The sequence below is a fragment of the Petaurus breviceps genome, unplaced genomic scaffold (genome assembly GCF_028583685.1).
Source record: "Petaurus breviceps papuanus isolate PSGF00001 unplaced genomic scaffold, PetGlider_PUasm1.0 688, whole genome shotgun sequence".
NCBI lineage: Eukaryota > Metazoa > Chordata > Mammalia > Diprotodontia > Petauridae > Petaurus > Petaurus breviceps.
This window is the reverse complement of record NW_027186457.1, coordinates 5,969,904-5,978,405: the sequence shown is the minus strand read 5'-3', so window position 1 is coordinate 5,978,405 and position 8,502 is coordinate 5,969,904. Positions and strand designations below refer to the sequence as shown.

The following is an 8,502-nucleotide window of genomic DNA, read 5'->3' as shown; positions in this document are numbered from 1 at the left end:
GTTTGTACTTTAATCAAGTCAAACCTCTGCCCCTGGAGGTTGAGTCTTTTGTGAGGTCCTCTCAAGTTGTCTTAGGAGGACAATTGATTCACCCTGACTTATGTTTATTTTTGCCGCTCTACATTCACTTTGAAGTAATGTTCTATCTTGTTCATAGAGGAAATTTGGGGAGCCTGCAATTTTCTGACCTCTTCTGGCATCTCCCAGAATGCTCCTCCTACATGGAAAATTCTTGAGCGATGCTGGAGAAAATTTCTATAATAAAGGACCACTGTCACTATTAAAATTACTCTCACTTCAGTAAATCCCCAGCAAACTGGAATTTCAAAATCAAGCAATAGACAAGTAATGCACTGCCTCCACCTTGTGACTAAGAGTGGGAACAATTCTGTTTCGCCAAAACTGTTTTCTTTGTATTATGAATTAGTATTATGAATTAGTAGGTGCTTCAGAAATGCTTATTGACTTGATCTGTGATTTGTTGTTATTTTTATGAAGTATTAAATAGTGTAGTTCTAAGATTTGCCAGTTTTAAAATCAGTTTTCTTGTAATTTTTTTTTTTCAGGTGGCCAAAGAGCCTTCCTGACTCAGTTCAGGTCTTCAGGTTTACGGCCCTAATGCCACAGGACTTTGGTGTCATTGGTCTCTGCCACCATTTTGCCATCTACAGTCCTCTGAGTGTTGGTCTTATGTAAGGAAATGCCACTGCTGGCCAAGGCATACACAAGACCGAAACCCTCCCTATTCTCCAGCAGGTTTTGATAGGTGCTGATCTCTCCTTCCAATCTGACCTTAATGGTGAGCAGGGCCTCGTATTCCTGTACCAGGGGCTGCCCTGGCTCTGCCTCCAAGAATAGCAGGGTTGTGTCGATCTGCTGTCCTCCACCTCCCTCAGGCTGTCCTCCAAGCTGGTTTTCAGATTTTGAAGGGAATCCAGGTCAATCTCTAGGGACAAGACTGGACAGATCTTGTGTTGATCACCACAGTGCTCTCCACAGTCTGGGACCAGTATTTATCAAGCTCTTATCTGTTTTGAGCCAAAGCATCACACGAGGCTCGGATATCAGCCATGACCTTGCTCAGGTCCTGAGATTTGGGAGAGTCTGCCTCCACAGTCAGCCCAGACCTTGGGCTTGAAGAGAATTCACCTCCTCCTCAGTTTTTCTTATAAAGAGCAGCTCTCCCATCTCTGTCTCCAGTTGCAGCCTGGTCATGTTGGTGTGTTCAATGACCTTGCGGAGGCCGTGAATGTCAGTTTCTGCAGACAGCCTCATGGTCAGCTTTGCTTCATACTTGACTTTTATGTCATCAGCCACCAGACAGGCATTATCAATCTGTAGGACAATTCTGACATTGTCCACTGAGCTTGGATAGATCTGCTCCCACAGATCCTCAGTCATCTTGAAATGGTGTCCCCATTCTCTGGCCTGAGGTCCCTTCTTGTCCATATGCTCCCTGATTTTCCCTTCCAGTTTGTTATCCTCAGTCTCCAGATAGAGGGCGAGGTGGTCATTGACATGCTGCATGGTCTCCTTCTCTCCCTGGATTCCCCCATCCCAACCAGCCTGCCATCAGGCTCCTGGACCCTAGGCCCCACAGAAGCTGGTAGAGCAGGCAATGAAGATTCAGGAGCCAGAGATGGCAGTGCCTCCAAACACTGGCAGCACTGCTGGCCAGCCGGACCTAGTGACTGGGCGCCTGGACTGGACTACCGTACCGTGTTTCCCCGATAATAAGACACTGTCTTATTAATTTTTTTGGACAGAAAAACACCAGAGGGCTTATTTTCAGGGGAGGGCTTATTTTAATGAACATTGACAGCAATTTTAATAAACAGGTAAATGTGAACAAAAAAATGTACCTTTATTCAATAATGAATTCAATAAAGAACAGGATGACACGCTCACTGCTGCAGCTCTGATTGGATGCAGCTCGGAGCGCGGCGTGCGTTTCACCCGGGGGGGGGAGCGGTGCATACAGAGGGTACCGTAATGTAGCGTGTAGCGCAGGGGATCACCTTCATTACAGTAGCAATCTCAATAGGGCTTATTTTCGGGGGAGGGCTTATTTTAGAGGAATCTTACACAGTAAAGGGAGGGCTTATTTTCGGGATAGGTTTTATTATCGGGGAAACACGGTAGTAGCTGGTGGAGGAGGTGATGGAGCAGGTAGTAAAGCTCATGATATCAGGAGAGGAGAACTGGATGCAATCCACATAGACTGTAATCTTTCTTTATAAATATGTATGGGTCTTTAGAATAGTAATATCTAGCACTTCACTGCATCTGGGGGCATCTCCTGTCATCCTGATCTATATCTTGTCATTGGGTCCAGATGTCTCAGAAGGAGAAAGTGAGGCTGGTGACTTTGCACAGCTGTTCCTCACTTAAATCCAAGTCATGGCATCACCTTCTTGATATCATGGTTCTTTTCGATAATGAAAGACAAACAGCATCTAGCACTTCCATGATGCTTTCTTTAAAGTTTGGGAAGCATTTTACAAAATAATTTATACCACACATATCTCATGTGATCTATGTGGTCTTAACAGAAAGCAAAAAATTCAAGAACCAAGCAGAAAAATCAATCATTTTCATAAATCATATTTATGTATAATTTTAAGATTTTCAAAGTGCTTTTCATATATTATCTCCTTTGGGTCTTACAGAAAGTCTTGTGAGACAGATACTGCTACAGTTATCCCCATTTTACAGATGAGGAAACTGAAGCTCAGAAATGTTCTGTGATTGGTCAGTAGTTGCAGTTAGTAATCTGCAGAGATTTGACCCCCAACTCAGTGTCTTTGGAGGGTGTGTCTCTGTCCCACAATGGCTGCCAGCTATGAATTTGGGGGAGCCTGACTCCAAAGAAAGGATTGGGCTTCTCTCATCTCACTGACTCATTATACCCTTACTCTAGAACAGAATTCTGAGTACAACCTTCAGACCAAAGCTTACAAATAGCTCATGTCTAAAGTTTTTCCAAGAAAGAATTAAGGGAGTCCCATCTTGTTAATGCAAAAAAAAAATCAAACTCAAATAAGATATCAATTATTTATTTCTTCCACAGAGGAAATGCTTAAAACATGAGTCTCACATACTCACATTAGCAAATGCTTAAAAAAAAATAAGACAGCAATCCATCCCTTATGTTAAAATCTCCCTGAAAGCACTTTGGGATATTTCACTTCCAGCTCAGCCCTGCATTGCCCTAGCAGCTGACAAGGTATTGCTCTCCAAGCTAACCAGTTGTAGCCTCTACTCCTGTCAGTTTCAGAGTGATCCTGACCACTGGACACCTCTTCCATGACAAGGAATAGTTTAAGGACATACCTCCTAACAGCAGCTTGTATTGACTCAGCAACCTAGGAACTCTTGAGCTCATGAGAAAGGTACCAAGGCTGGAAATGTCCATTTCTTGGGATCACTGGTTGCTAACTGATGACTTGATGTCAGGAAAGAAACTACAAACAGAAGAGATAAGCAGGGTCTTGAGGTCTGGTCTTGGGATTACCAAAGTAATCTCAGGTTTTTGTTGCACTATGCTTGAGCCGAAAGCTGCCATTGCTATTGGTGGGAGTGGAACTGCGGAGAACCCTGCCATTCCCCACACATATACACACCAACTCACTGGAAATTGAAGGGAGATTTGGCAGAAGTGATTCATTCAGAGTATAGAAACTTTTTCCTCAATTTTTTCTATAGTCTAATGAGTTGACAAGTTTTCCTGATTCTGTGGCCAGTTAGCCATTACATCTATTAGCTTTCACACAATATCTAGCCACAAGTACCAAGGGACCAAGCAGGAGCTGCTTTGTTGCACATGCCCTTTGGCAAGGGGTCAAAGCAAAGGGTCAATCAATATTATATCCAACACTGGGGCACACCCATGTTACTCTGGGAAGGAAAGAGTAAGAGAGTATATAACTACTCTTTTTTTTTTTTTTAAGCAATTGGGGTTAAGTAACTCGCTCAAGGTTACATGGCCAGTTATTTCTGGGTGTGGTGCTAAGTATCTGAGCCAGGATTTGATCCCCAGGTCATCCTGACACTGGAGCCGGTGCTCTTACTCGCCGAGCCACCTGGCCACTCCTTATAACTACTCTTGAGGGATTCAAATTATCTTGTCCATAGAAACTAAAGTGTAAAAAATGTAAAAAGTGCTGGAGAGAATGATTGCTAAACCACATTCAGTGATGTTTAAAAGACTAGGGATGGTAGTAGGAAGAAGGGCAAATGTCAATTTTTTTAAAGGAAGGGAATAAAATCAACTAACTATAGGTCAGTGAGCTTGACTTCACTTTTTGGCAAAATTCTAGGACATTTTAAAAAATTTTTTTAGTATTTTATTTTTTTTCCCAGTCACATGCAAAACCAAATTTTAACATTCATTTTTAAAACTTTGAGTTTCAAATTCTCTCCCTTCCTCCCTCCCCAGCCCCTTTCATTGATATAGATTATACACATCTAATCATGTAAAACATTTCCATATTAGTCATACTGTGAAAGAAAACATCTATTTCAAGTCTGCTCAACATAGGGCCCACAGGCCACTTTCAACCTGTCAAAGAGGTCCACAGGTTGGATGTTGTGCAGGTCTGTTTTACAGCCTTTACATTTTTGAAGGGCCACTGGAAATCCTTTGACTGCTGAAAGCAGCCCTAAGTTGTGCAGGCTGGATTTAAGGGAACTTTGTATAGTCGGTTTTACATTTGAATGTAAAATGCAAAGGATTTGCATTTTCACAGGCTGTCTGAAATTCTTTGGAAGGCCTCAAGTGGTGTACAGACCATAAGTGGCCTGCAATGTTGTACAAGCTTGATCTATTCTCTCCCTTCTTTCACCCTGTTCCTCCTCAAAACTGTTTTTCTTCTGACTACCTCCCCTGATCTGCCCTCCTTTCTATCACTCACCCCCCTTTCCTGAAGGGTAAGATAGATTTCTATACCCAATTGAGTGTCCAATTCTGAGAATATGGTTCACTCGTTCCCCTCACTTCCCCCCTCTTTCCCTCCACTTTAAAAACTTTTTCTTGCCTTTTTTACATGAGCTAATTTACCCCATTCTACCTCTCCCTTTTTCTTTCTCCCAGTACATTCCTCTCTCTAACCCCTTAATTTTATTTTTTAGATATCATCTCTTCATATTTAGCTTACACCTGTGGCCTCTGCATATATAATCCTTCTAATTGCCCTAATAATGAGAAATGGAGGAATGTAAATAGTGTAACCTTATTAAGTCCTTTATGATTCTCCTTTCTTGTTTACCTTTTTATACTTCTCTTGAGTCTTATATTTGAAAGTCAAATATTCTATTCATCTCTGTTCTTTTCACCAAGAATGCTTGAAAGTCTCCTATTTCACTGAATATCCATTTTTTCCCCCTGAAGGTTTATACTTAGTTTTACTGGATAGGTGATTCTTTGTGGTAATCCTAGCTCCTTTGCCCTAGAGAATATCATATTCCAAACCCTCTGACCCTTTAATGTAGAAACTGCTCAATCTTGTGTTATCCTGACTGCGGCTCCATGATACTTGAATTGTTTCTTTCTGACTACTTGAAGTATTATCTCCTTGACCTGAGAGCTCTGGAATTTAGCTATAAAATTCCTGGGAGATTTCATTTTGAGATCTCTTTCAGAAGGTGATTAGAGGAGTCTTTCAATTTCCTTTTCACCTTCAGGTTCTAGAATATCAGGGCAGTTTTCACTCAATTTCTTAAAAGATGATGTCTAGGCTCCTTTTTTTAATCATGGCTCTTAGGTAGTCCAATAATTTTTAAATTATCTCTCCTGGATCTATTTCCAGGTCAGTTGTTTTTCCAATGAGATATTGCACCTTGTCCTCTATTTTTTCATCATTCTTGTTTTGTTTTATTGTTTCTTTATTTCTCATAAAGTCATTAGTTTCCATTTGCTCCATTTGAATTTTTAAGGAACTATTTTCTTCAGCGAGTTTTTGTGCCTCCTTTTCCATTTGGCCAGTTCTATTTTTCAAGGCATTCTTCCACTTATGGAATTTTTTTACATTGTTAACCATTTGGCTTAGTCTGTTTTCTTAAGGTGTTATTTTCTTCAGTATTTTTTATATGTCTCCTTTACTAAGCTGTTGACTTGTTTTTCATGATTTTCTTGCATCACTCTCATTTCTCTTCCCAATTTCTCCTCTACCTCTCTTACTTGATTTTCAAAATCCTTTTTGGAGCTCTTCCATGGCTTGAGACCAATTCATATTTTTCTTGGAGACTTTGAATTTAGGAACTTTGACTTTCTTCTGAGTGTGTGCTTTGATCATCTTTGTTACCATAGTAATTTTCTATGACCAAAATTGTTTTCTGTTGCTTGCTCATTTGTCGAGCCTATTTCTTGACTTTTAACTCTTTGTTAAAGTAGGACTCATGTGGATGGTGGAGGGTGCACTGTCTCAAGTTTCAGGAGGTTTGTGTAGCTTTTTCTGAAATAATTCTAGGGACATGTAAGTTTACAGTTCTTCCAAGGTGGTATTACCTAAGGAGAAGTGTGTTTACTCCTCTCCTGGCCTGTGCCCGGGTCTGTGAGTGACCATAAGCATTCTCTTCTGCCCTGGAGGTGTAACAGGAGTCCCGACTTCACTGTGGCATGCTGGTGCCCCTCCCCACCTTGGTACTGCCATCCAAGACTGAGACCTAGATTCAAATATGAGCAAAGCAACGGAGTCCTGCTCCCAGTGCCAGCAAAGAGATGCCTGTAGAAGAATGCCTTCTGACCCGTTGTTGGACCCTTTTACTGTCCGTGGGCTAAGAACTGTGGAAGCAGCTACTGCTACTGCTGATTTAGAGACTTCCAAGGTCCTCTCCTGATTTACTGGGACTGGGTCTATGTTGGCATGGCCTGCACTGGACTGTGCTCCACTCTCACCTAGGTGCAACACAACTTTCCTGTTGATCTTCTAAGTTGTCTTTGACTGAAAAATTATTTCACCCTGTTCTTTTGTGGGTTCTGCTGCTTCAGGAATTGTTTTATGGCATTATTTTAAAGGGTTTGGAGAGGTTTGGTGGATAACTCAGGTGAGTTGCTGCCTTTTCTCCTCCATTGTGTCTCTGCCCTCCTCAGAACGTATTCTTGAAGAGATGTTAGTGCATAACTTTAAAAGGTAATAATAATCATAGAGTCAAGGCAAATTTATGTTAAGGATGGAATTTTTGAAATGCAAAATACTCATATGGGGAGGGATGGGCTAATAGTAAAAGTGGAGGGCAGATAACAAAGATAAAAAATAGGAAAAGATCTGCCAAAATTTCCATAGCAAACATGTGGGAATTAAAATTGTCCAACCTACAAAAAAATAGACTGAGGCAGAGCTCTCAGTCAATTTAGGACTTTATTAAAAGGGTCCATGATCCCCTCTAATGAAGTGGACTTTAGATATTTCTCATAATCTGAGATGACCCTTCTTCTAGGACCTTGTTTTCATAGGGTTTCCAGCTATAAAAAAGAGCCATGGTGAGACACAGAATCTCATCATTTGATAGTTGTCCTCTTGAGGTCCCAAAATGACATATTTGTGGGGCGCTGGGGAGGGTGGGAAAGGTTTCACAGGTTAGGCAAAGCATGGGGCATCTCCACTCATTAGATGGTCATAAGATGGTCACTTGATCATGTTGGACAAGAGAAAGAGAACCAGAGGTACAAAAAAAAGTAGAGGATTTTCGAAAGCATCAAGACATACCAACCATGATGGATTTGGACATGGAATTGGAGCAAAATAGGATGGAGGTATCTTTGTCAGCATTCTCGTGGTTGTACAAGCAAGCTTCATAACTTGGTAAACAAGTAGTGAACATTACATTAAAGTCTGAGGCCCACTATAAGAACCTATCTATCTCTATATGATTTATGCAATATTTCAAACTGATTGGCATAGTGTAGCGGTCCAAATGAATTGTTTCTCAAAAACTCTTTGCTCATAACACAGAAGCTTCTGCATTTTGACTCTTAAATCACAGCCCCCAGTGGTCTATATGAGGAAGTAGAAAATGCACTAGAGAAAACAAAGATGGAGGAGAAGCCGAACTGCCATACCCGGAAGAGATACCTTTTGAGGGTGATACCTGGGGGGAGAAATGGACCTTATTGTTACCTCCCCCACTCCCCCACCACCCCACAAAAAAAAATTTGCATTGTTTATGGGCTCCTGGGACTCTCCCCACTCCACCTTTTATTCTACTTGTAAGTGTGAACTTACAAGAAGAATGTTGGTTCCTTGAAGGCAGGAGCTATTTTTTTTTTGGGTGCCTGGCACATTTAATTAATCAAACAATAAGCATTTAATAAGGCCTACTATGTTCCAGTCAAGGAGCTAGGGTATAGGGATACAAAGACAAAATTAAAGGAACATGTACCCATATTAAATATACAGGTATACCTTGTTTTATTGAAATTCATAGATATTGTGGGTGGGTTATTTTTTTTACAAATTGAAGGTTTGTGGCAATCCTGTGTTGAGCAAGTCTCTCAACACCATT

At 41.1% G+C, this 8,502-nt stretch overlaps 1 pseudogene; it reads right to left on the bottom strand.

The window, feature by feature from the left end:
• Positions 1-615: 615 nt before the first annotated feature.
• Positions 616-3,565, bottom strand: LOC138174192 (keratin, type I cytoskeletal 18 pseudogene; annotated as a pseudogene).
• Positions 3,566-8,502: the final 4,937 nt, after the last annotated feature.